This window comes from Lepus europaeus, chromosome 2 (assembly GCF_033115175.1).
Source record: "Lepus europaeus isolate LE1 chromosome 2, mLepTim1.pri, whole genome shotgun sequence".
NCBI lineage: Eukaryota > Metazoa > Chordata > Mammalia > Lagomorpha > Leporidae > Lepus > Lepus europaeus.
Genome location: NC_084828.1, coordinates 53,392,280 through 53,414,775, shown reverse-complemented (window position 1 = coordinate 53,414,775; position 22,496 = coordinate 53,392,280). Strand labels below are relative to the sequence as shown.

Genomic DNA, 22,496 nt, shown 5'->3' with positions numbered 1-22,496 from the left:
TCTCTTTGTCTCTCTCTCTCACTGTCTAACTCTGCTTGTCCAAAAAAAAAAAATCTTTTTACCTTCATCCTCTTCATTTCTCTTCCTGAAAATAATTAGTCCAAAGTCAATAGGTGGGCCAAGCAAGGCAAGTGTCCATGCCAGAGGGTGGGGAGCAGAATGGCCCAGAATGGATGGAGAACATGGACTTCCATACTGGAGTTATCCCATCAGAGCCTGAGAGGAGTAAAGAGAACATCCATGGGGAGTGGAGAGCAACAGGGAGTCAGAGGCCAAGTAGGAATAAATAGGGTTGCTTATGCAGAGGGAGCAGGAAAATGGGTGTCTATGTGAGGGTGACCCAGCATGAGGCATCAGAGCCCAAGAAGCATGAAGAACTCAGCCTGGTGCAAGGACCATGCTGATCATGTTATCACCACACAGGGTCTTTTATGCACAGGTCTTTCAGCATGGGGTATAAAGCTTGGGCAGAGTGAGAAAGGTGTCCATGTAAGGGAGTAGCCCAGGAAAATGGGAACCCAGCAGATTGAAAAAGACAGGCACATCTGGGGTGGAGCAACAGCAATAATAGTGTCAATAAGAGATGGCATTTTATATGGCAGGTTGATATAAACCAATTAGGGAGATCAAGATAAATACACACACACACACACACACAGAGGGAAGCAGCTTTCTCAGTGTCAAAAAGGGCAGAGCAGTAGGGGAAAGGGTGATGTAATAGAATAAAAGCCTGTGTTTTGGGATTAGAATTGAAGGTGAAAGAGAGACAGAGAAATAACATTCCACCTGGCATTTGGTAAATACTGAGTAATTTGTGATCCCTAATTCACTTAAATTGTCTGTAGCTTGTGAGGAGGACATGGTGTGGTTGAGAGACTATATTTAGACTCAGATGTAAGTAATATGTGGGTTCAAATTTTGTCTCAGCTACTGAATGATTTTCTATAATCATAATAAATCTGTGTGACAAAGTTAACAATAGCATGCCATTTAAGTTCTTTGGAGGCAGTAGTTCTCACCAAGGATGATTTTATATCTCTGCCCAGCCCCTGGGGTATATTTAGCAGTGTCTAGAGACATTTTTGTTGTCACAACTGGAGCACATTGAGGCTTTCTATTTCACTATTTCACTAAACATCCTACAATACACAAGACACCACTTACAATAAGGAATTAATGTTAGGGATTGAATTGCGTCTCCCCAAAATTCTATTTTTTATAAGATTTATTTATTCATTTGAGAGAGAGAGAGAGAGAGAGAGAGATCGATCTTCCATATGCTGGTTCACTCCCTAGATGACCACAACACCCACAGCTGAGCCAGGCTGAAGCAAGGAACCAAGAGCTTCATCCAGGTCTCCCACATGGGTAATAGAGGCCCAAGTACTTGGATCAACCTCCACTGCTTTTCCCAGGCCATTAGCAGGGAGCTGAATTGGAAGTGGAGCAGCCGGAACAGGAACCAGTGCCCATATGCAATGCCAGCGGCTTTACTGACTATGCCACAAGGCCAGCCCCTCCCAAAATTCTTATGTTGAAGCCCAAACCCTCATTTATCTCAGTATATATTTTGTAAACAGGGCCATTGAAGATGTGATTAAGTGAAAATGAAGTTGTTAGAGTTGGTCCTCATGCGATATGGCTGGTGTCCTTCTAAAAGGAAAGTTGGAGACACACAGAATGTGCTTGTTGAGAATAAAGACCACGTAAGGACAGAGTGAGAAGGCAGCCATGTGCAAGTCAAAAGAGAGACCTAAGAAGAAATCAAACTTGCCTTGATCTTGGACATCCAACTGCTAGCACTGTAAGAAAATCAATTTCTTGTTTAAGCCACCCACGTTGTAGTGTTTTGTTATAGCAGCCCTAGCAATCGAATGCAGTTACTCAGCCCAAAATGCCAATAGTGCCAAGATTGAGAAACACTGGTTTATTATAAACCAAAACAATCAAAACAATCCTGAAAAGAACATTCTTTTGTGGGAAAGACAACCTGGCTAATATCCATGATTAAAATAATGAACAGAAGGAGACAAGAAAATAGGTTTGTCTCCCAATAAAAGATAGAAAAAAGTTATTGAGACAAACTATGGCCTTAGGACTTTTCTATGCTAATGGTCTGAGGCAGTTAGCATTCTTCCAGGCTATAAACTTATAGAAAAGGCAATTTAAAATAAAATCCATTTGATTTGGGGTGAAATAGAGTTTTACATGTATAACTCCTTATGTTTTTTTTGTTACTTTTTTTCCTATAAAGAGGAATTTGGAGCACCCAAAGATTTGATCCCTAAATCATTTCCCCTCCAAAAATATTTCAACCAATAGACTAAGGAAGCTCAACCATGGCTTAATCCCAAAGTCACTTTGCTTTGGTTTACAAGGGAGGAAAACATTCCGGATCCTGTGTATTTTCAGAGTTTCTAAGGAAGTCCTAATTTGTGATGCATTCTAATTGCCCTCTTTGTTGGCATGAAATCCTAAATAGATTGTAAAGATACATTTAAAAGCTAAAACTATAAAATGACTAGAAAAATACATAGGAGAAAGCTCTTTGAACTCATTAGTTGGGCAAAGATTTCTTAATCAGGACACACAAAAAGCACCAAGTATATAAGAAAAAAAAAAGATTAACTTCAGAATATTTCTTTAGTTTCTTTTTTTAAGATTTATTTATTTGAAAGGCAGAGTTGCAGAAGAAAAGAGAGAGAGAGAGAAAGAGAGAGAGAGAGAGAATCTTCCATTTGCTGGTTACCAAATGGCCACAGTGGCCAGGACTGGGACAGGCCAAAGCCAAAAGCCAGGAGCTTTTTCTGGGTCTTCTGCATGGTGCCAGGGGCCCAAGCACTTGGGTCATCTGCTGCTTTCCCAGACCATTAGCAGGGAGCTGGATTGGAAGTGGAGCAGCCATGACTCAAACCTGATGCCCATATGGATGCCAGTGTTGCAGGTGGTGGCGTAACGCACTAGGCCACAACGCCAGCCAAAAATGTTTTTTTTTTTTATGAAGTAGTTAATTAAGATAAAAGGTGAGACACTTCACATTGGTAAAATATTTTGATACATATATGCAAGTACTTGCATCCAGAATATACAAGAAAAAGAAGATACATTAATAATCAATATACACACAAAACATTCCCAACATCGTTAGTTATCAACAAAATGAAAATCAAAACTGTAGTGAGATACCACTACACACCCATTGGATTTTCTATAATTAAGAAGATTAACATTACCAAGTACCAGTGAGTATGAAGCAGTTGACATGCATACACTGTTGGAAGAGGTATAAAATGGTTTAGCCAATTTGGAAAAGAGTTTGACACTTTCTCAAAAAGTTAGCCATAATTACTATATGAACACCACTCAAGAAAAATGAAAATATGCATCTTCAAACACACTTGTATGTGTATTCATGGATTAAAAAGATGGTATATATATATCATTTAATGAGCAATGGAACAATGATGCAAAGTGTACTTCCATTTATAATAAAGCATTAGCCCTGGCTCCCAAAGTAGTGAGTTAGCTGGGCTCTGGGGACTAAGATTCAACTTAGTCTTAGAGATTTACTTCTAGTGCTTTATTTCTTTTTATTTCTTTTTTTATTATTATTACTTTGACAGGCAGAGTGGACAGTGAGAGAGAGAGAGAGATAGAGAAAGGTCTTCCTTTTCCGTTGGTCCACCCCCCAATGACCGCTGTGGCCAGCACGCTGCGGCTGGTGCACTGCGCTGATCAGAAGCCAGGAGCCAGGTGCTTCTCCTGGTCTCCCAAGCGGGTGCAGGGCCCAAGCACTTGGACCATCCTCCACTGCACTCCCGGGCCACATCAGAGAGCTGGACTGGAAGAGGAGCAACCGGGACAGAATCCGGCACCCCGACCGGGACTAGAACCCAGGGTGCCAGTGCCGCAGGCGGAGGATTAGCCTATTGAGCCGCAGCGCCAGCTACCAGTGCTTTATTTCTAAAATAGATTCCCAGAGAAGGGATGTTCCCACTTTTAACCTCATTTTGGAGCTTAAAAATCAAATGGTATATATGTTTCTGCCACAGCATTTGTGCCATCAGGTGAGAACTATTCTTTCCTGGGTGAAGATCACCATTCCCAGGCCTAGGAAAAACCCTAGTGATAGAGATTTAAGTTTCTCTGTGCAGGGTGCTAAAAGCTGGATTTAGTGTTCTACTCTCATGCTCAAATAAGGACAACGAGCTGAAAAGCTGTAGGCTAGCCCCTTACAGAAGTCAGCAAGTATGCATGCGCTGCCCAAGGAACACAGTGAGGTTATGAACCAAGCTCTCCTCTCATCACTAATGGCCAGTGCCGAGCGGGCCACGCGGTCCAGTGGGGAAGGAAACATTTGAGTGACTGCAGCTGCCGCTGTCAATTTGCCTAGGCCCCCAAGTGGCTGAGTTTCCTACAAAGCTTCTCTCATGTAGCAGACAGGACCAAGAACCCCAGGTCACGCTCTCCGTCTGCAGGTGCTGCCTGCTATCTCCTGACCCCAGAGACTTCCCAAGCGTTATAATTTAGAAGCCACTTGCTGAATGACTTCAGGGGCTAAAATGTCAGCCAGGAGCTGAGTCACTTGCCTCTCGTTGCCAGATGTTTATAATCCACTGTCTGATGGAGGCTTGGTTTTTGACTGAGGCCTAATACTTTTAAAAGATCTGAGATTAGTCTTCAAATACAATCTTTCAATAATATTCATATGGCTGTTTTTACCCATCTGCTGAGGATGTGGGAAATGCTCTAATTAGAAAATGTGCTCTAATTTTTCCAAACTTAAAGATATAAAACTAGTCAGTAAATAGGTAGAATGCTATGAGGTATCAGAGAGGTTCTCAAGTCAGGCAGAAGTGAGTGGTTCAATGACAGTACTTATCCTGTGCTGGGTTCTGGCTACTGGGTATCTGCTAACCTAGGAGCAGACACCAGAGATTTCTGCTGTATTTTTATGAATTGAAGTTGATACTACATCTGTGGTTGCACTCCTAGGAGTACAACCAGCCTGTGCATCTTTAGCAGGAAAATGACAAAATGGCACAGTGTTGTCACACATTCTATCAGATGCCACACAACTTCAATTTATTGTAGTACTAGTGATGTTTACTTTGAGCACTTCATTAAACTTACATGTGGCAAGCCTCTCCACTTCAGCATTACACTTTTGCACTTTGTCATTAAAAATTATTATTGCACTTGCTCCTCATGTGGGGTCTCTGTCCTTAATGTGCTGTACATTGTGATTTAATGCTATAACTAGTACTCAAACAGTATGTTTCACTTTGTGTTTCTATGTGGGTGCAAACTGTTGCAATCTTTATACTAAATTGATCTTCTGTATATAAAGAGAATTGGAAATGAATCTTGATGCAAATGGAAGGGGAGAGGGAGCGGGAGAGGGGAGGGTTGCGGGTGGGAGGGAAGTTATGGGAGGGGGAAGCCATTGTAATCCATAAGCTGTACACTGGAAATTTATATTCATTAAATAAAAGTTTAAAAAAAATAAATAAATAAATAAAAATATTTTGTGGGGAGTTAAACTATGTAAATATCTTTTTCTTCCTCCCTTTCGATTTGTTTATAGCCTATGAGCAGGTCTTCAAAAAGTCCATGGAAAATGCATAATAGGGAAAAACGACACATAAAATTTCAAATCTTTTTGCAACAATACAAATTTATCTTTTAATTCTGTCTTTCCATGAGCCTGTTGAAGTACTCTTGTACTTAGTTTTCCTATTTAGTTTAATGAGTAAAAATATACTGCTATAAAATTTTTTTATTTCTCTCAAAGTTAGCCAGTGGGAGTCCCTTCAAATGCCTTCTGGATCCTGTGAATATGGCCCATTATTCTTTGAGTACTTCCTGAGTTTCTATCACAACAAGATATTCTAGGTTCATTTTGGGTTTTCTGTTTCCTAATACTAAAATCAGCCATTTTGCCAAGAATCCCTGGTTCCCTTTAATAGAGAATTATATTGAAATACTGTGAAATACAATGAGGTCTGTTCATCACTTTTGAGTGTTGCTGTTTGCAGATCCTTTACCTTCACAAGGGTCCATCTCTATATTTTTAAAATCAACTTTATTGACATGTAGCTTACATATCATAAAATACTCCCATTTTATTTATGTAGTTAAATGAATTTTGACAAATGCAAACAACCTTGTTACTACCTCACCAATCAAGCTACAATACTTCTATCATCCCCAGAAAGCTCTTAAGGCCATTCTCCTCAACTCCACTCCAGGGAGAGCCTCATATGACTTAAATCACCATATGCTGATTTTGTCTCATGAAATTTTATAACAAAATTTGAAAACTAATATGTGTCACATTCTTTGCTCAGTTTAATGTTAGTTAGTAAGATTTATTCATGTTATTGTATTTATCAGTAGTTTGTTTCTCCTTGCCACCAAGTATCATTTCACTATATGAAAAAGTGATGAGGGGCTGGATTGTGGCACAGCAAGATTAACCCACTGCTTGGGATTCCCAAATTCTACTGGGAGTCAAGTTCCTGGGATCAAGTTCCACCTCCACTGCCAATCCAATTTCTTGCTAATGTGCCTGGGAGGCAGCAGATGATATAATTGAATGCATCATAGTTGAAAGTCCCTAATGTATCAATAGCCTTGGAAATCTATTAAAAATATGAAAATTGGTAAATTCTGGAGAAAGGAAAATGTAACTGGCCAAAAACATATTAAAAGTGCTAAACCGAACTAATAATTAAGGAAATGGAAATTAAAGAAATGATACAATGGCAAAACAATTTATTTGAGGTAGGCATTTGATCTAGCAGTTATGACACCATTAAGATACCTGCATGCCATATTGGAATACTGAGATTCAGTTTCCAGTTCTGGCTCCCATTTCCACTTTTCTGCTAATGTGGACCCTGAGAGGCAACAGTGACTATTCAGGTAGATGAGTCCCTGCCACCCACATGGGAGAATGATGTTGAATTCTTGCTCCTGGCTTCCACTCAGCCCAGCTCTGATCATTGTGGCCTTTGGGGAGTGAACCAGCACATGGCAGCTCGCTCGCTCTCTCTCTCTCTCCCTTAGTATCTGATCTCTTAAATACATTTTTCAAAAGGGCTTTTCAGGGGGCCAGCGCCATGGCGTACTAGGTTAATCCTCCGCCTGCAGCACCGGCATCCCATATGGGCGCGGTTCTAGTCCCAGTTGCTCCTCTTCCAGTCCAGCTCTCTGCTGTGGCCTGGGAAAGCAGTGGAAGATGGCCCAAGTGCTTGGGCCCCTGCACCCACATGGGAGACCGGGAGGAAGCACCTGGCTCCTGGCTTTGGATGGGTGCAGCTCCAACCCTTGTGGACACTTGGGAAGTGAGCCAATGAAAGGAAGACCTTTCTCTCTCTCTCTCCCACTCTCTCTGTAACTCTACCTTTCAAATAAATAAAATAAAATCTTTTTTTTAAAAAAAGGGACTTTTCCACAATAATATCCACTGGTATAAAAATGAGAAAATAGGCTGTGGGAGTGAGTGTTGTAAAATCTCTTCAGAGGGCAAACTGACATGATGGTTTAAATATAACACCTGTACATCCTCTGACCTAGTCCTTCTGTTTTTAGAAATTTAGGCTACAAACTCTCATATACATACACTGATAAATACATGTATATGTATTTACATATATATGTATACATGCTAAATGCCATTGTAATTTTTTTTAAGGGAAAGGGTTTATTGGGGAACACCCAACAGACCGTAGTGAAGGGGCGGCGAAGGAAAAAAGAGAGAAAGAGAGTATAAGAGAGAGAGAGAGACAGAGGAGAGAAGATAGAGAGACGAGCCAAGAGAGAGGAGAGAGTGCAGGAGAGAAGAACCAAGAGCCAAGAGAGCAAGTGTTCAGGAACAGGCCCTTTTAAAACTTGGGCCGGCGCCATGGCTTAACAGGCTAATCCTCCACCTTGCGGCGCCGGCACCCCAGGTTCTAGTCCCAGTTGGGGCACCGGATTCTATCCCGGTTGCCCCTCTTCCAGGCCAGCTCTCTGCTATGGCCCGGGAAGGCAGTGGAGGATGGCCCAAGTCCTTGGGCCCTGCACCCACATGGGAGACCAGGAGAAGCACCTGGCTCCTGGCTACGGACCAGTGCAGTGCACCAGCCGCAGCGTGCCAGCCGCGGCAGCCATTGGAGGGTGAACCAACGGCAAAAAGGAAGACCTTTTCCTCTGTCTCTCTCTCTCTCTCTCTCACTATCCACTCTGCCTGTCAAAAAAAAAATAATTAATTAATTAATTAATAAAAAAAAAAACTTTGCCTGAGGGCGGGCAGGGAAGCAGAAGCAGCGAATCCCAATAGGATGGGGGTGGAGCCTGGCTCAGGTAGCTGGGCCATGTGGCCACCTGGCTAAGACTGCACCAGTTTCCTAACATTCCCCCCTTTTGTTTTTTATAAAGCAGGATTTGTATGGGATTATGGGATTATATTAGTCCCAAAAGTCCAGGAGGGGTAGAGGGACGATGATCTGTCTTTAGAGCTACTTCCTGCTGACACGGGGCAACGAGGTACTCTTCGCTGGCATGGGGTGATGTCCCAAGTTGCTGTCTCCTGGGTGGGGAGCCGAGTAAATCCTTGTAGCAGCATTTGGTGGACTGCCTGGTTGTTGAAGGCCTTTGTTCGTTCCATTATCACCTGCTGTAAACACTTAGACAGACACTGTAGTATAAGAGACAGGGTGAAAATAGTAGCCATTGTAATTTTTAAAAAAATTGAAAGCAACCTAAAGGTTTAGTATTAATAAATATATTAACTATAATATAGAGACATATATACTGACAGTATATAAATATATGAAGAATCTCAAAGAGATCATAGAAAAATGCATTTTTCCACAAGCATTTTTGAAGTACCCTTGGATACTGGCACATTAGAATGCTATGACATTATGAAAACATGACAGCCAATCTAAAAAGGGGCTGTCTCCTAGATACATCAAAATAAAGCATATATTTAGGTAAAAATTGCATATATATGTCTAAATATATCTCCATCTGGGTGCATAAACATAGAATGCTCATAGAAAGATATATAAAAAAAACTTTACAGTGGCTGTTTCTGGAAATTCAGAAAAGGACTCAAAATGAAAAGACAGTGTACTTTTGTCATCAATACCCTCCTGAACTATTTTAATTTTTAATCATGTATGTTTGTATATGTGTGTGTGTGTACTTCAATAAAAGCAAATGTCTAACTGCCGAAAATTTTAGCAGAAGTAAAATATGTGAAATCTAGTGATGTTGTAATAGTTACATGTGATTACAAATGAAATGAGTCAAAATCTATATTCAACTAATCAGAAGTTTGTATTTGAAGACTGGTCCACTGTGTACAAGCAAAAATCTAAGTATTTAAGCAAAAGATCATCTCTTATAGATTATTTTCTCATCTTCTAATCTCTGTATTCCCCAAGGACAAACTTTTATTTTTAAAAATAAGCTCAATACAAATATACATGACTTTCAAATGTTTTGAAAGCTTGTTGACTCCCAACTGTTCTATTTTTGTTCATATATTCTTTTTTCTAAAAATAAAAAGGAAAAGAGTTAACATTTAACAAGGAGAGGATATCTCACCTACATGGTTCCTTTAATCATTAAAGAAAACTGTTTATTTTGATGATATAGCTATTCAGAAACATTCCTGTTAATGGACGTCTGAATTATTTCCAATTTGAGACTAACCTGATTAAAGTTCTGTGAATATTCTTGTCCAAATCTTTTTGTGAATGCACTCTTACCATACTCAAGATCACCTGTATTATCTTATCTCCTTTGCTTTATTCCTACTCACAAAAGATGGCAAAACACTTTCCAAATGATTCCGTTCCCAGAATTAGAATCTTCTTTGACACTTCTCCTCATTTGTGTGCACAATGACTCTTGTCATAGTCACAAAATCTGTTGTTTCCTTCCCCATAACTGTTGTATGACTAATTATCCAAAAAACAAGTAGTATAAAACCTTTCTCTTTGTTTGAAGTACGCTGGTCAGGAATCACAAAACGTGCTCTGCTAGGTTCCTACCACTTAGGGTTCATCACTCAGTTGCAATCAAACATCAGCTGGTGCCTGATTAACAAACCAGGACATCCGCAACAGCTCACTGACATGGATGGCAGTTGGTGATGGCTCTCTACCAGAGAACCTGTGTGGGTCTTCTTTAAGCATGATATACTCCAGATAGCCAGATTTATTGCAGAGCAGCTGATTTCCTTCAAAGAAAGCGTCTCAAAGGCACCAGGCAAGCGTGATACTGTCTTTCAAGACCACGCTTCAGTCTTTAGCAGTTATTGCGCATCAACCAGAAGGCCATTGACCTAACTTTTACTGCTTTGTTTTCTACTTCTGTATACATTTTGAAAAGTGCTTTGGAAAAATATGAAGCATTTCACAAGAGTCATAAAATAATTAAACTAATAATTGTAAAAACAATAAGTTCATCTCTCTGACAGGATAGCTTATTGAGATATCAAGTAATGCTTAGATCTCACTGTATTTTTCCTTTCACTTTCCATCAAGGTAGCCAGTATCCTGTTCTTTGATTCAGGGCCATTATGGGATTAAAGAAGAGTTTCCTAACAATTTTCCTCCTATCTATAATTTTCAAAAAAACTAAACATAATGATGGAGTTATACTAAAATATAGCAAGAAAAAAACCAAGGGTCTTTTGAGGGCTGTATAGGGAAACAGAAGATACATATATAAATGGCAAATGCCCACTTCTCACAGAGATTACCAAGGGTAGTTACTGCCAGCCACCTTAGTATATGTCAGGATTTGGCCATCTACTACTCTCGTGCTGGGACCTATTTTTGTAAACGAAAGGGGTTTTTTGTTGTTGTTGTTCTTGTGTTTATTTTTATTTTGGAATATAGCCAATTCTATATTTATAGATAAGGAGCAAGATGGGGGTCTGTGACCAGAAAATTCCTGTGATGAAGCATCAGGGTTAAGGAGTCTGCCTAAACAGACCTAACAAGGTGCACACTAAAAGCTGGCCAGGGTAAGCAGATATCAATTGGAGCGTAGAGAAGAATGATGAATTTGATCAGATTTCAAGGGTGTGAGTTATGAGTAAACCCACTTAGAAGATTCTTGTTGCAACTGGTGATGCAGGCCTCCTAAGGAAGACGCTGAAGGTCAATGTGTAAAAGGCTAAAAGGCGCCTGATTAGGGTGTGGTTAAGGTGACAGTATCTGTCGGGTTCTCTTCCTGTCCAGGGAAACAGATGACATTCTTCTTGAGTAATGAAAGTCCACTTCACCTGTTGTTTATGAAGGAGCTAGATGAAACACCTGTTGAAATTTGTAGTAGAGATTTCCTGGATTATGCAAGTAGCCTGGAATTTAATGAGGGGAACTTCTATGAAGATAACAACAAAAATTAATGATTGGATCAGACTGTAACCCCGGTTTCTGAGTACAGAGGGAAGCCATTTTTGGGTGTTAGGTTCAAAGCATCTTTGGGTGGTGAGGCGAGGTTGACAGCTTTCCTGGTTTGTTGGTTGAATATCCTTATTGATGGCATATACATCAGTGTCCCAGACATAAGTATCTCTTGGACCAGAGTGTAGACACATCTAGCTTCAGCTTGCAGAGCTTCTTTGGACAATTCCACTAAGGATCTGGGCAGTGAGATTTTAATCCTAGGTAATGCTAAGTGAGGAGAGTGGGAGAAAATTACAAAATGTTGAGAATTTGAGAATTTGTAGCCAGATACAAGAGGAAATCAGTGCAATTGAATAGCATCTAGTCTAGTGCATAAATAGATAATAAAGTAAAAAGTAAAATGGAACTACTAAGAGGTGAAAATTAAAGTTAATAAACACCCACAAGAGAAAGCTGTAGCTTTTTATTAAAATACAAAATCATCTCTATTTTGTTAGAAGATAACAAATTCTCCACTACAGAATAATTCTTGTTACATTAGATTTGGCCTAATGATTTATACAAATGCAGCAAAATGAGAATTTACCACATAGATTTTCTTTGTTTTTTATTTTTGATGGAAATTTTTATAAGGAATCTCGGAATCGGTTTTTCAAGCCTCTTAAGACTATGAAGCCAAGTCAAAAAACTGACACTAGATTTTTGCCTTCAGTAACTATTGATTTGAATGAATTTTCTCCTTGAAGTGGTCAAGATATCTCAAGTTTCCTAGACCTCCCTGGAAATGAGCTTTGTTACTCATCTGTAATTCTGCAAACACTGTAAGGTAGTTACCAGGATAGTTTTCCCAAGAGAACTTTATAAATGCTGCCTCAATAAAATCAACTCTAGTTCCCTAAAACTGTCTGATCATATCATATTTTGTGCATATCATTCTCAAAAATGACATTCCAGTCAAAGCCTCTGCTACATAATCAATGTTTCCAATTATGGCCTGTTATAAGAAAGATTCAATTAAATTATACAAACAATTATATTAGGAAAATTTTGGAATTCTGAAGGGATCAGGCAAGGAGATATAATACATGTTTAATTTCTGTTTATAAAAAATAGAAACTATCAAATTGTTATAAATTGTTAACAGTTTAAGAAAAAAAGGAAAAGGGGGCTGGCATTGTGGTGTAGTGAGTAAAGCTAACACCTGAGATGCCAGCATCCCATATGGGGACCAGTTCATGTCCTGGCTGCCACAATTCTAGTCCATCTCTCTGCTACTGGCCTGGGAAAAGCAGTAGAAGGGGCCCAAGTATTTGGGGCCCTGTCACACATGGCTGAACGGGCCTGACCATTACAGCCATCTGGGGAATGAACCAACAGATAAACGATCTCTCTCTCTCTCTCTCTGTTTTTATCATTATCCTTCTCCAACTCTTTTAAATAAATTTTTTTAATTAAAAAAGGACAGGAGTTCCTTATATCTAGAAAATAGAATGCTAATGAACAAGCAATGTCTCAAGCAAAAATCATAATTTTTCCTTCAATTCATTCAGCCCTCCTGTAATTAATGCTTGTTCTAGTCAATCTTAACAGTTTCATGAACTCATCTGCTTCTCTAGCATCCTAGATATGCTTGCTCCTTATAGTGGTAAGGTCTCCATGATATTTAAGAACTCCATCATGAAGAGTTCTAGTCTATAGCTCATTCCAAACACTTTCAGAGAAAAACTAAAGTAAAATAAAAACTGTGAATGATGGAAGACTTTAAATGTTCCCTGTTTAGAGCTTCAGTGAGAGTTCATTTGACCAAAAAAAAAAATCTGATTATTACTGTGGCACACAAAATTTAAAAATAATAATGAGATTTATAAACTAACATTATAATAAGAGAGATCATGGACAGCCACAGTATTAATAAATTTCTAAAACTTCATATAATTGCTGTTATACCTGTATTATCATACAAATATAACCTAGAGAAAGTTAAGTTTCTCTTCTTTGTTTGAGACCATGTTTTTCTGCAATTTAACATATTAAATAAATTTATTTAGTTTACCATCTCTTTTGCAAGATGAGAGAGCAAATCCTTTGAAATTTTCCACTAGACTTCTGGGCATTCTCAAAATCAGAGATCAGATGTTGTTTAGGATTGGGTTTGGGGAAGACAAAACTATTAAATTTGTGAAAATGTCAAAAACACTGCATAAATAAGATCCTAAGTAACTGTGAAAAAATACTTGGCTATCTTTTTAAACAAAGTGATTAAAAAAATTCAAAAGCAAACATAGAGAACCAGTTTTGTGGCACAGTAGGTTAAGCATCTCATATGAGCAACAATTCAAGTCCTGGTTGTTCCACTTCTGATCTATCTACCTTCTAATGCACCTGAGGAGTCAGCACAAGGACATCTGAGTGCTAGGGCCTCTGTTACCCACCTGGGAGACCCAAATGGAATTCCAGACTCCTGGCTTCAGCATGGCCCAGGCCTGGCCATTGTGGCCATTTGGAGAGTGAACCAGAGGATGGGAGATCTCCCTTTCTTTCCCTATCTCCATCTCTCTCTATAACTCCACTTTTCAAATAATTTTTTTAAAAAATTAATTTAAAAAGTAGTTAAAATACTAGCCGAAGTAGCTACAATAACTTAATCAATAGGGGAAAAGTGACCTTTGTAAAATTAGAATCAATTTTAAATACAACATGACGGTTGGGGATTATAGAGCAATGTGCAGCCAGTGATTGGAAAATTCCCAAGAGGAAATAAGGCACAGTAGAGGGTGCGAAGTTTCATAGCTATCAGAGTTGTTCAGATATTGAGGTTGGGAGTTCTGGCTAAACTGACTTAACAGAATTGTTAAAACTGAGTAATACAGAACCAACCATGGGGGGGTCACTGCAGGTCAAAGCTCCAAGTCTTAGGGAAGCCTGTCTCTCTAAGTCTGGTCAGGGAGAGAGTCCATCAATCTGATACCATGACAAGAATAATGTGCTTAGCTAAGCACAGGAAACCTTTGCCAGACTATAAATTAACTTGTATCTCTACAAAATTGTAAAATAGCCTCATCAAAGACAACAAAAAACAGAGATGGCTCTCATCAGTGAGCTAGCCCCCAGGATGCCCATGAAGTCTCAAAGCTTTGTACCAGTTTCCCATATGGACAAAGACCACAGAAAACCTCCACAAATCAAACTTGGAACTTTCATACGTTCATATGGCCCCAAGGAAACTGGATAATGACTGAGGTTGAATGTTATGCCAAACAGGTGGCTGGATCTCAGATGCATAACATCTTTGATTTAAAAAAAAAAATACATTGATATTTCTTGTACCTCTAAGTTTATAGAGTAAAATGGGTACCTGTTGTATTTAAGTTTCTTGAGGTGAAAGCTGAGACTTGTTCTGATCTATTTCCATATTCTTAGGCCTGACACTGGGTATGTAGGTGATTAGCGCCGGCACACCGAGTTCTAGTCCTGGTTGGGGCACCGGATTCTGTCCCTGTTGCCCCTCTTCCAGGCCAGCTCTCTGCTGTGATCCGGGAGTGCAGTGGAGGATGGCCCAGGTCCTTGGGCCCTACACCCCATGGGAGACCAGGGAAAACACCTGGCTCCTGGCTTCGGGTCAGCGCGATGCGCCGGCAGCAGCGGCCATTGGAGGGTGAATCAACGGCAAAAATGAAGACCTTTCTCTCTGTCTCTCTCTCTCTCTCACTGTCCACTCTGCCTGTCAAAAAAAAAAATTGCTAAATGAATAGAATGAATATCAATGAGCAGAGTAGATAAATGCTAAAGAACAAAAAGAAACTGGATATTTCACAGTGTAAAACAGAATATTTTACAATGTTAAGACTAAATCTTTAATGATGGCCCTCTCACACGGGCAGGACACAAATCTTAATCTGAATTCTCCATATTCTGTGTGAGAAAAATAACAAGATCATACAGAAATTCAGAGATTGCAGAGGGAGACTTGGAACTGCCTGTTTTCTTTCTATTTTTTAATTATTTATTTTGTTTATTTGAAATGTAGAGTTGCAAAAAGAGAGGCAGAAACAAAGAGAGAAATCTTCCATTCACTGATTCACTCGCCAAAATGGCTGCAATAGCTGGGGCTGGGAAGGAGCCTGGAAATCCACCTGGGTCTCCCACGTAAGTGGCAAGGGCTGAAGTAATTGAGCCATCGCCTACTGCTTTCCCAGGTGCACTAACAGGGAGCTGGGTTGGAAGCAGAGCAGCAGTGACTTGAACCAGTGCTGATTCTGGGATGCCAGGAATGACCACTGTGGATTAAACTGCTACACATGCCTATTTTCTAAGGAAACTGATAGAGGAAAGAGCCTCAAGCAGAACATCGATTTCTCTCCTAGGAAGAAAAAAATGTTCTTCACTGGAAAATGAGGCTCTTAAGGACACCCTAAGGATTTTTTTTTTTTTTTTTTTTTGGACAGGCAGAGTGGACAGTGAGAGAGAGAGACAGAGAGAAAGGTCTTCCTTTGCCGTTGGTTCATCCTCCAATGGCCGCCGTGGCCGGCGCGCTGTGGCCGGCGCACCGCACTGATCCGATGGCAGGAGCCAGGTGCTTCTCCTGGTCTCCCATGGGGTGCAGGGCCCAAGGACCTGGGCCATCCCCCTTTGCACTCCCTGGCCACAGCAGAGAGCTGGCCTGGAAGAGGGGCAACCGGGACAGAATCCGGCGCCCCAAGGATTAGCCTATCGAGGAGGAGGATTAGACTATTGAGCCAAGGCTCCGGTCAACCCTAAGGAATTTGGTTCTACTCTTTCAATATCTTTGACCTGTTTTCCAACTCTACAAATTGAGGGTAAATGACAACAATGCAAAATAATTCTTGACTATTGACATGCAAATTCTATCTTGTCTAGTAGAGTTTCAATTGATTTCCCTTCCCCTTCTGTGGAAAAACCAATTTTACTTTCACTTGAACATTTATTTCAATAGTCATGATTTATAAATGTGTCTTTTCTTCAGATATCCTTTGGTACCAGTCACATCATCTGTTGGTTCCCTCACTGGCCACTGGCCAAGGAGTAGAACAAAATCTGTAGCACTTGTTCACTTTATCTCTTCAGGAGTCATAATTTTAAACTTTTTGGAAAATTAACATTCTCCAAAATAGGACTAGTTTTGGGAGAAAGTAAATATTTGATTCATAACACAAGAGGAAAAGCAGCAGAGTGAAAAGGGGACACTCAAACTGTCAAAATAAATTGGGAGCTGAGTTTGAAATAATTATCAGTGTGTTACAAAAATAGACAAGCTTTTTGCACATCATACGTGATGCTAGCCAACTGAAGTAGCAACAGTAAACCTGCCTGTAAATAAGTTGTTCTAATTATTTACCTCATTGCTTTCATCAAAATGTGGAAAATGATTTTAATCCAAAAGTCTATTTCATTTTTCTCCCTCTCTTTTCATTTATTTCCTCCTCTCTGTTAAATATCAATGCAAAACCCATACTAGTGTTAAATATGTGCATTGCTATAATGGGGTTTAGTTCTTCTCTTTGAGTCTAATATGAATCTCTTGTGGGTTTCTCCCAAGGGAGTCATTACAACAACCCACTTCCTCCTGAAGACTGCAATTTGTAAGATATCCTCTGGTTTGAGTTGTTAAGTGTCAATACGGTGAAATGAATTTGATGCAAGAAACCCATCATTTCCAAACTCTGTAGAACATGGCTGCAGCATTAATTCTCTGGAGAGACAGAGAGGAGAGTCTCCAGGTACAAACATTGAAAGAGCCTCCTTTTAAATTCTAATTGGTTGGGTTCTGTGGGAAATAAACCACAAGCTGAGAGAGATCTGCTCATTTGGTAAAATGATTGCAATCTCTCCCCAGACACCAGCACATTGTTTGGGGAAGGAAATTTTAGAATTGAGTTTGTGAGAAAATAAAAGAGGAGCTAAAACATAATTTCCTTGGTGGTTTCTTCAGGTTCTAAAAACAATGAACTATGTGCAAGAAAACACCAAATGTTTCCCCAGAGTACAGAAACAACAATCTTGGTTTCTTGGTTGATTGCTTCTTTTGAATGCTGTCTTAAACGGAGAAAAAAATGTTACACGCTTTCACCAGCAGAGGGAAATACTGTCCCAGGGAAAAAACATGGACTCTCATGCCCATTCTATTCAGCATGATTCTTCTGCAGTGTAAGCAAGAGACAAATGTCTCTTCCTTATTTTTCTCATTTAGATCTGCATTTAACAGCAGGGAATCTGTTATGCTACGCCTAGAGCATAATTGTTTAGAAGGAGCATAAAGGAGATTGCAGAGAATTGCAACAACAGAGAAGAATTCAGAGATAGGAGGCTGAGAACAGTTCCACATTCAAAGGAAATAGGAGCTTTCATTAAATATCCATGTCTCACTCCATCCTCAAATCTCCAAAGCTAAAGCTTCTTCTTGAACCTTGGCATTTCCCTGTAGTAGACACTTGGCCATTCTTAATCAACAGATACCTGGAATGTCGGAACATTCACCATCTGGCCTTCAGGAACTATAGATTTAAAAATGTCTTGCCATTTTCTATTTCACAACCTTATGACCTTTTCCTAGTATTCTGAATACAGCCAAAGATAAAGAAATTGATTTCATGGGGGGAAGCTGTATCCTGCAGTAGAATTACACAGTAAGTACCCTGGTGCTGAATGACTCCGAGGTCCCAGTTTCTAGTGAGACATCATACCTGAAGAATCTGCTTGCCAAATCAACTTTAAAGACCTTCCTGTGGTCACAGTAAGCAGAGGTGCCTTTGTCACAGGAAAAGAAAGTGGCACAGCGGCACACTAGGATAGCACCCTGGGGCTAGAAAGAGATGATGAACTTCCCCATTATACAGCCACCTCCAGAGCTGACAGAATAGAGAGAGAAAGAAAGGGGGAAGAAGACAAAGGAAGAAAGGAAGGAAGGGTGGGAGGAGAAGGAAAGGCAAAGTGATATAGCTACTTTGTAAGACACTTTGACAATTTCTTACAAAACTAAACATAATCTTACCCTATAATCCAGAAATCAAACCCCTTGGCATTTACACAATGGAGTTGAAACTTTTATCCACAAAAATGCACCTCAATGTTTATAGCAACTTTATTCATTATTATGAAAACTTGGAAGCAACCAAAATATTCTTCAATTGATGAATAGATGAAAAAAATGCAATGATGCATTTTTCTGTGATAAAAAGCAATGAGGCATGAAGACATGAAAATACATGGGAGAAACATAAGTGCATATTGCTAAGTAAAAGACACAAATCTAAAGAGTCTATATTTTCTGTCAATCCAGCAATATATCATTGTGGAAACTGCAAAACTATGAAGATGGTACAGAGAACATGGAGGTCAGAGGAAGGGATGCGCAAAGGATTTTCAGGACAGTGAAACTATTTCCTGTCTTTGTATATTTGTCAAAACGCATAGAATGTACAACTCAACAAGCAAGCCAGACATAAGCTATACATATCCACTATGATGTGTTACTATTGGCTTATCAATTATAACAAACGTGCCACACTAATCTGGGATATTAATAATAGCGAAAAGTGGAAGGAGGAAGCAACAGTAATGGAAATCATTTGTACGTTCTGTTTATTTTCTTGCAAACCTATTAAAAATGATAATAAACTATACTAAGGAAAGACAGAGAGGGGAATAAAGGAAGAAAGGAAACAAAGAAGCAAGCATATCAAAGAGCTACCGGGTTAGAAACTCTTGGGACAGGCATTGTGGTGCAGCTAGTTAGGCCACCACTTGGGATACCCACATCCCAGCTGCTCCATTTCAGACCCAGCTTCATGCTGCTGCACCCTGGATGACTGCAGGTGATAGCTCAAGTTCATAATCCTATTTCACCTAATGAAAGACCCAGATGGAGTTTCAGACTCCTGGTTGCCCTCTGCCCTGGCTGTTGTGGCCTGTTGTGGCTTTTGTGGCTGCAGTGAGCCAACCAGCAGATGGAAGATCCTTTGTCTCTATCTCTCTCTCTCTCTGGTGCTCTGCCTGTCAAGTAGATGAAGACAAACAAATAAGCATTAAGAAAAAATGAATAAACTCTTAGTCAAGATGAAGCAGTCTACCACCAGACTCCAGTGTATACCCTTTTTGTTGTCTTGCATCTAGGTAAAAGTACTCATGTTATTTGGAAGTTCAGGTCCAATGGGAGTTAAAATACCAGGTAGTGACTTAAACAGGGTAGGTTAAATATAAAAGTTTATTGAACTATGATCAAAGAGTAACTGAAAGATATTTTTAAATTGAATATGCTGGCCAAGGCTGCACACAGCCCACTAGCACAGTACTTCACCCTTCCGCCCCTTCACCACTTCACACTCAACACCCAGCTCACCATGGGTGTAATATTGCTGCCCGCAATGGCCCAGCAAGTGCAAGGCCATCTTCACAGGTGACTGCACCCTTGGGCCATCTTCTCCTCTCCTGAAAGGCACCCTCAGCACCAAGGTGTGATGATGGGCATGGGCTAGAAGGACTCCTACATAGGCAATAAAACCCAGAGCAAGAGAGGAATCCTGACCCTAAAGTACCCTATGCAGCACAGCATTGTCAACAACTGGGCCAACGTGGAAAAGATCTGGCACCAAACCTTCTACAATGAGCTGTGTGTGGCCCCTGAGGAGCACTCCAGGCTGCTGACTGAGAAGCCCAACAGAGAGAAGATTATGTTTGAGACCTTCAAAACCACAGCCATGTCTGTGGCCATCCAGACAGTGCTGTCCCTATATGCCTCTGACTGCACGAGTGACATTGTGATAAACTCCAGCAACAGGGTCACCCACATGGTGCACATCCTTGAAGGGGTATGCCCTTCCCCAGTCATCTTGCATCCGGATGTGACTGACAGGAATCTGACTGACAACCTTAGAAAGATCCTCAGGGAGAGTGGTTTCATCGTCACCATTATGGCAGAGTTGGAAATGGTGCACAACTTAAAGGAGTTCTGCTACTTGACCTGGACTTCAAGCAGGAGATAGTAACCATCACATCCTCCTGCTCCCTGGAGAAGAACTATAAACTGCCCAATGACAAAGTGATGCCCACTGGCACTGGTGGTTCTGCTGTCCCCAGGTGCTCTTCCAGCCTTCCTTCCTGGGCATGGAGTCATGTGGCATCCATAAAACTACCTTCAACTCCTTCATGAAGTGTGACGTCAACAAGCAAGGACCTATACACCAATACTTTGCTGCCCAAGGGCACCACCGTGTACCCAGGCATCTCCAACAGGCTGTGGAAGATCACTACTCAGAAAGAAGGTTGCAGGAAACCAATTGTTATTAAGCCAGGCTGGAGTACGAGGTTGTGCAAGAACCATATATTCTAAGCTCTTGTCTGGCGCATGGCATAAAGTCTGACTTCATTCCCACACTACTGAATATCCCTGAAATCCCTGGGACCAGTAGGATATCCCCTTCCTCCGTCTATGTCCTTCTAGTGCTCTCTATCAAGAATGCTGACTATCATCCTCACTGGACATGGGAAACACAGGGATTCCAGGCTTTATCATGGAACTGGTACTGGAGAGTAAATTTGGACCTTAGAGGCAATAAATTGATAGCTGGCACATGTGAATAAGAAGTTGCACGTAATTAAATATGCAATGTGATTCTCAAAAAACAGCGTTTTGTTCCTGAAGATATAAAATCAAGAATGCTTCCAGGTATGGCTAAATAGACTCTTGGACTGTTCAACTCTCCTGACCACTAAAACTAAAACTCTAGAGTCTACAGTGCCAAGTAAGAAGCTCACTACACAAATTAAATGAGTGATCTCCATTATGCTTTTGTAAATCTGATGTCATAACAACACTGTGATACAGTTATGAAAATTCCCACCTTCCATGTGAAGAAATCTATTGAGATTCAGAGCAAAGCTAACTTCCATGATAATACAGGGCTAGAAAATGCTTTGCCAAGAAGATATTTAAAAGGTTTCAAAAACACTTTTAGCATCTATTTCTAGTTTGTTATAAGAATTAAAGACTCTAAACATGAGGGTATAAAATGATCCAGGACTAATGGCAACAATAAAATAAACTACCAAGCATAAGTCTGGTCAGGCGAGAGCAGTGTTGTGTGTGGTTAGGAGCAAGGCTTTAGAACCAAGATGCTTGGGTTGAAAATCAGGGCTTCGACGTTTCTTAAAGATGCTGCCTTGAGCAAGGCACTTAACTTCTCTCTGACCCAGTTTCCTCAATTTTAAGATGGAGATGACAATCGTCAAGGCATCTCTTTGAGATGTTATGAGGTTAAATGAGGAGATATACGTGGAGCATTCACAGCAGTGATGGGCATAGAGTTCCTGCTACATTAAGTGTGGTTGTTCTTATCACTTGCATGGCAAAAATATCAGAAATAGTCGAGGGAAGAATTTTGAGGAGTTAGAACTAAAAATATAAGAAACTGAAAAGAGGAAGACTGTGACAAAAATGAAAAAATATGTTTAGAAATTCTACATCTCTAGATATTTTGAAGTCTGACCCTTTTCCAATAAAACACAAGTACTGAACTTTGAAGGGAGTCTCAGCATCCCTCACCACCCTCAAAATAAGAAAGGACTTCAACCGTTGTGAGAATCCCATGTCCTTGCAATAAGATAAGAGGAGAAGTGGGTAGTAGGAGCCTGCTGATGGGCATAGCCACATGGAATGGGGCAGTCAAGTCTGGATAAGAAACTTCACAACACAAATTATTTATCTTATTGGGGGAGAGAAATGGTATTTGCTTGGTTGCTTGGTTTGCTATACTCTCTTGACTTTTAATGACTCTTGAAAAGCTGTAAACTTATTAATGACAAATGGAAAAATATTTTTTCAGGACAATGAACAGGTGCAGACTAAGGCTGGAAGGTAGTGCAGGAAATTACCAACCTGCTCCTCCCAGCCTTGAAAGTGAGTGAAATTTAATGGGCATCTAGCGGAGTCAGAGTCTCCTGTGGCCCTAAGCCAGGGCATTTCGTAATGAAACATTATTTTTTTGAAGATTTATTTATTTATTTGAAAGACAGAGTTGTAGAGAGACATAGTTGGGGGGGAGAGAGAGAGAGAAATAGAGAGAGAAG

The 22,496-nt window shown here is 40.2% G+C and overlaps 1 pseudogene; it reads left to right on the top strand.

The window, feature by feature from the left end:
• The window catches only part of LOC133750849 (actin, cytoplasmic 1-like), a 58,270-nt pseudogene extending 37,510 nt beyond the window's left edge, over window positions 1-20,760 (top strand).
• The last annotated feature ends 1,736 nt before the right edge of the window (window positions 20,761-22,496 follow it).